The following is a 6,340-nucleotide window of genomic DNA, read 5'->3' as shown; positions in this document are numbered from 1 at the left end:
AAGTTCTTTCCAATGTTCGTGATGTCAACACCATGCTTTGGTTGCCACACCCCTATAATAGTAGCAATAAAAGCATTTACATTAACCTTTTGATGCGTCCATAATCTCCCTATTAGGGCTAGTTCGATCCTCACATCATCATCTTCCTATCCTTTTTCCTCCCACTCAATAGCCTCACTCAGATTTTCAGGAGGTTTATCCCTCGATTCGCTACCCTCCCTCCAACCATCTCCTTTATCGAGAGAGATTGGTTCTTAACACCAATAGTTATACCCTGCTTCTGCTTATCGCCCATGATTGCCAGGAAATTTGAATCACAGGGAAATTCGCAACAGAAATTAAAGAAAACTCGACCTAAGATCGAGAAGAAAACTTGATTATCAAGAAACCCTAGTTCAGAAAACTAGAAAAACCCTCCCAAGGAAAACCTAGAGGGCACTGTTAATATTCTTTATTTTTGAAGAAAATTCATTAGTTTTACTTAACATTATTATTAGAAATATGAGAATCATATCGAAAAATATATATGTGATATATTTTTCATATTGATATAATAATATATTTAGGTTTATATGTTAAATTATATTATTTAGTGAATATATCTCTGAGATTTATAAATATGATTGTATATCTTTTAGGAATATTGTTTCCTATCTTATGGTCTTAGGCTTGTATAAATAATCTACATATTGATGAATTGAATAATAATCAAGCCATTCTATTATGTCTTTCACCCAAATTTGTCAATTATTGATCAAAACCTTGTAGACAAAAGAGTCAAGACCGATTAGAAAGCATTGACTATTCAAGGATATGAAATAATTGAGCAATTGATAGTCCTAGCTCGTGGAAAAGTAAGCTTAAACGTATACCATTTATTCATTTAATAATAACGTTTGATATCTAGATCATCTGGTGGCTAGTAGGAGTGATGTACACTATTCATTCGTAGAAAAAAAGACCTGGTCTAATTTGTATAATATGCATCATTGAGAGATATTTTAATGAAAAAGAAGTTACAATAATGCCATAATTTGTAGTAAAATGTAAAAAAGACCAATGACCAGTATTTTAGTACCAATAGGATCTGATTTGAAAGCCTTATATGTATGATGGTATAGCGTATATGTAATTATGTTTGACATGGTTGTAATGGTACATTCTTGTGGTGGTTGTTTAAACAACTATCAAGACACTTGATGTGAAATGATCAATTAACCTTCAAAAGAGGGAAAACGACCGCTAGCTTCATGAGAAAACATCTACCTAATATAATTCAGCAATTCATTGATAGAAAAATAACTATATATTTTGCAGAAATTTCAAATTGTAATATATATAGTTCATAATAATGGTCTCAATATTTTTATTTTTGACAAGATAATATGACTACTTACATAACAGTGATGTCAATTTAAGGTGAAATAGCAAGCAATCAATGTATGCATTTCATATCAAGGGAAAAAAACGTGAAAATCATCTAGATAAACATATTAATCAGTGGTTTATGGAGGCGGATGTACCATGCGCATGGTACATCCGTTCTAAAAAAAAGCGAAAATAACATTGTATAGAAATGTAAAGAACATTTAGTTTAACTGAAAAGAACATTATGTTAAATTGAAAAGAATATGTTATAGAATTGTAAGGAACATATATTTAAAGTGAAAAAAATATTTTGTTAAAATGTAATGAACGTGATAAAAGAACATAAGAGATATAAAAAAAGAACATAGAACTATTAATAACACTGAACATGACACTATTTTATAAAGAACACACTGTTAAATATCTTCTTTATCTCCATGTTATTTGATTATGGTAGGTGACTATAAATAATGTTCATTACATAATGTTATCATATTCTTTATTAATATTATGAATAGATATACAAAAAGAATATAAAGCTGGATGTTCTTTGTAAAACAATTATATGTTCTTTACAAAACAAATATATGTTTATTACAAAACAACTATATGTTCATCCCGCCTTTGTAAATCCGGATGTACCATCATCCGCCTCCATATAGAAAATTTCAATAAACATATGTTTACAATAGTATATATAGTACACTAATATGTCGAATTTAGTTGTACATAAAACATCTATGTACAAGTGAATATTTTACACTGGTGGACGGTATCTAGGGCAACAACGTCTAACTCCTCCTATCGACAGCCGTACTATTTGCTTGATTAACTTGTATAATTGACGAATGACATGCCCGAGGATGAGTAGTCCTAGCAAGAATATCCAAGCAGCACTCGCAATAATTATCGTGCATTGAAAACAAGTTGATTATTGTCTGTCATAATGGACTTACGGCTCTCAGGGGAGGTCCCAAGGAAATAAATAGAGACGATGTAGGTCACGGTTGTTGATGATACCGCGATCCACATGGTGAACATCAAAAGTCCCATGACGAGTCTCATACAAGGGAGACCACTTATAAGAAGAACTATGACAGTTAAAGATGAGACTAGTCCTATTGTGTTGGAGAAGAGGAATGTATCGTAAAATCCATGGTTATGTTGTCCTTTCTCGATACCTGCCATTATCGAAGTACCTGCCATTATCGAAGTACCTGCCGTGTGACCATTTTCGTTATCTTGCCATACGCCTCCAGGAGGGTTGATTCCAGCTTGGAAAGCCATAGTGGCTATCAGTGAAGACACCACCATAAGGGAAGTACGTTGCTTATCTATCCAATCGCTAATGCTTTTTTTAGGTTTCAGCAATTTTTTTGCCTTTAATACTTTGGCGCGCCTTAAGGCTGACCAAATGCCGCCATCACGAGGGTCTTTCTTACTTTGGATGTACATATCCATTGCTGTTAAGCCATTAGTGTTGATTGCGTTTTTCTCCATCCTCTTTTCCTTCAGTAAGAGCTCTATAGTCTACACATTTTATATGTTAGTCAAAAGTGCAAAGTTTATGTTAGGCATAAGTATTGCAGTTTTTATATATAGAAGACTTGAACTAAGATCGATGCTTATCTTCACTCCATTTTGTACTCCGTATGGAACTGAAATAATTTTTACATATTAAACTAGATAATTCTAATGTAGTCTTAAGACATTTTACTAATACAATTTTTTAAAATGAACGGCTGAAATTAATGTTTTTTTTATTTATTCTAGTAATTTTAATTAAAAATAATTTTTTAATTATTTTAAATATATTTTTATCTTTCAAAAATTATTTTATATATTTTGAAATTCTGGAAATAAAAAAAATATAAAAAATAATTAAAAATAATAATTTTAAATTAAAATGATTGATTAAAAATAAATCAAAAAACAAATAATTTCAACCGTCTTTTTAAAAAAACTCTGGTAATCAAAAGTCATAAGACTACATTAGAATTTTCAATAATAAACTTGTTTTAAAATGAGCTAATTAATTAAATTGATTTTGGATTATTTTTTTTTGTCTGAAGCTACTTAACTAAACACATATTTTGTGAGAAACTACCTAATTAATAAAAAAAATTGTAACAAATTACCTAAGAAAAGATAAAATATTGTTAAAAAAACTATCTCATAAAAGTATGTTGTAAAATACTACCTATGTCAGATTTCCACCATTGATCAACCTTAAAAACCCCCAAATCCACCGCTTTATCCCTAGCCCAAAACCCACACAACCTACTTGAAATAGCCTGCACCACGCCGAAACCACCCTCTAACCCCAAAACCACCACTTCTAACCCCAAAAACCACCATCCCGAAGCATGAAAAAACGGAATATCCTCAAACCACATCGAAAATAACCTTACCATTTGAAAACCAACCACCGCCGTGGTTTTGTGGGTGTTTAGAGGTGGGTGATGCCGTAAAATTAGGTTAATGGCGGAAATTTATCCAAAGGTAGTATCTTACAACATTTTACTTTTTATTAGGTAGTTTCTTACAACATTTTTTTTATTATATATTTTCTCACAAAATTTAGGTTTTATTGCGTAGTTTCTAAAAAAAAAACCCTTTTTTTAAAAAAAATACATCTTCATATATCAAATTTTTAATGATTTTGCTAAAAAAAGTAATTAAAGATACTAATGAGCAAAATTGACCATTAGCATATGTACCAATCAAGCCGATACACTTATTTAGATGCAAAATTATTCATGACTTGTTAGATATGCTAGCCAGTTTTTACTTCCAGTCTTAGAAAACAGATTTCTAGTGTGGGTTGAGATAAAGAATTTCCATGGTCGATTTTTAAGAATAAAACAAAACGAGTATACAAAATTACAAATACAACTCATACAAATTAGTGAACACGTCATTAAGACTTATTCCTTAACTAAGGAACTGAGGCAACCAGTTATTGGGGGAATTTGTATTATGGAAGCTGCCATTTTCATGATAGCAAGATGGTCCCCCTACTATACATTAATATAAAATAAAATTAGATTAAAAATTAAAAAGTACGTAGTAAAAATAAATTTGTACTATGGCAGCTGCCTAGTTAATGAATTCGTTACAAGTAAACAAACCACTGAAGTAAAACTAAAAGACAATAATGTTACCAACAAACCGTTTTTTATGTAGTTGTTTATTTTGCACTACCTTTAACTCTTTAAGGGTTATACTTTAATACTCCGTAAGCATAAATTTATTTATTAGCAAAAATTAAAAATTCTAAATGATTCATTAATAAATATGAAAAATGAAGATTTCACATGTTCTGATGTTCATGTGATCATATATGCATGCAATAATTATTTTTATTAGTGTAGATAGGGTTACACGATGCATTAATAATATAGACAGTAGACGCAGATCTTAGGAACCATATTTTAAGACTTAAGTTAGCTAAGTTACTTTATGTTTGTGATAGCCATAAATTTGATCAAACTCAAAAATACAAATATAGTCATTCTGAGACGGAGGGAATACCTAACAATGTTTTGCAGCCACTGCTAGGTGTAAAACGGTATTGCCATCGCTGTCCTTGGAGTTAAGCAGTTGACCATCTCCCATTGTTTGTACCAAAAATTTAAACACCTCTGGCTGACTATGTTTCATACACAAGTGCAAAATACTTTCGCCGCTCGTAGTCCGCTCTCGCGCAGCCTCTGGCTTGGCCCTAAGAAGCACTTCAACCACTTGAAATTGACCGTATATAGCCGCTACATGGACTGCGTTCCTACCATCTATATCGCGGGCGAAACACATCTTTGGATTTGCAGTTAACAACACACTAACTATCTCCAAGTACCCTTTCGCCGAGGCCATGTGTAGCGGTGACCATCTTTTTAGTTGATCAAGCTCTTCTGCTAGCTCGGGCTTTTGAGTTATTACCTCAGTTGTAAACTCTAAGTACCCGAGATTAACGGCCACATGTAATGGTGACTGCATAAAACGGCTTGATTTCTCGATGATGCATCGATCGAGGATAAGTGGATCTTGTTGGAGCAAGTTGCGCAACGATGGTACGTCTCCTGTAAGTGCTGCATCGTATAGCCGAGTTGTAAGCAGCTCAAGTCTTTCTCCTTGTTGTGCTTCCATCTCTTACAACTAGAATTTTGAGGAAGAATAATGTAAGGGGTTGATATAATAAGAATTTTTTTTTGAGGAAAGGCTATGATAGGCTCATGTATATATAGAGTTTTGATATTGAATTTTCAACTTTGATTAATATTGGTAATAATGGTACACAAATTCTCTAAAAAGGCGGGTATACATCAATTTATTGTAAGACGAGTTAAAATTATCTTAAAAGTAATTAAAGTTTAACTTATATTCTACAAAAGTTATTAGTCTTACAAAAAAGTTATAATATATTAGATTAATCATATTAGTTTTTATAATATATATATAATCATGAATTTATAAGAAATTACACATTAATATATAGTATAAAATTCAAACCAACGACAAATTAAAAGCTACCATTTAAAGGGTTAAAGTTGTTGAAAGTCTAACTGGCTAATACAAGAGGGGGGGTGAATTGTATTTGAGGTTGCGGAATTTAACTAAATAAAACAATGACAAGAGAAGATATAGGCTTTTCTAAATTTCCACTATGTAATCAAACTCTTTACAAGTGAAGATTCAAACCCGTTAACAAGTTCCAACAATTTAGGAACTTGTTCCCAACTCTCACAGAAGACTTCAGCTACGAAGCTTCCTTAACCTCACCTTACAGAAACTCACAATCCCAAACCTCAGAGTACTTGAATACAATCTGCAATTACAAGTACCTATTGCACTCAAGAATATATGAAGGACAAGAACTCTCTTTATGTTAATAGACTACTACTGGAATTATTTTCTCAAGAGTTATGTTTTTCTGAGATAGTTTGCATGAGTATTTATAGAGAAGGCTTAGTCA

General features: G+C 31.8%; 1 pseudogene; it reads right to left on the bottom strand.

Moving 5' to 3' along the window:
- Positions 1-1,935: 1,935 nt before the first annotated feature.
- Positions 1,936-5,698, bottom strand: LOC110716167 (annotated as a pseudogene).
- Between the last annotated feature and the right edge of the window lie 642 nt (positions 5,699-6,340).

This window comes from Chenopodium quinoa, unplaced genomic scaffold (assembly GCF_001683475.1).
Source record: "Chenopodium quinoa cultivar QQ74 unplaced genomic scaffold, ASM168347v1, whole genome shotgun sequence".
NCBI lineage: Eukaryota > Viridiplantae > Streptophyta > Magnoliopsida > Caryophyllales > Amaranthaceae > Chenopodium > Chenopodium quinoa.
This window is presented reverse-complemented; position numbering and strand designations above follow the sequence as displayed.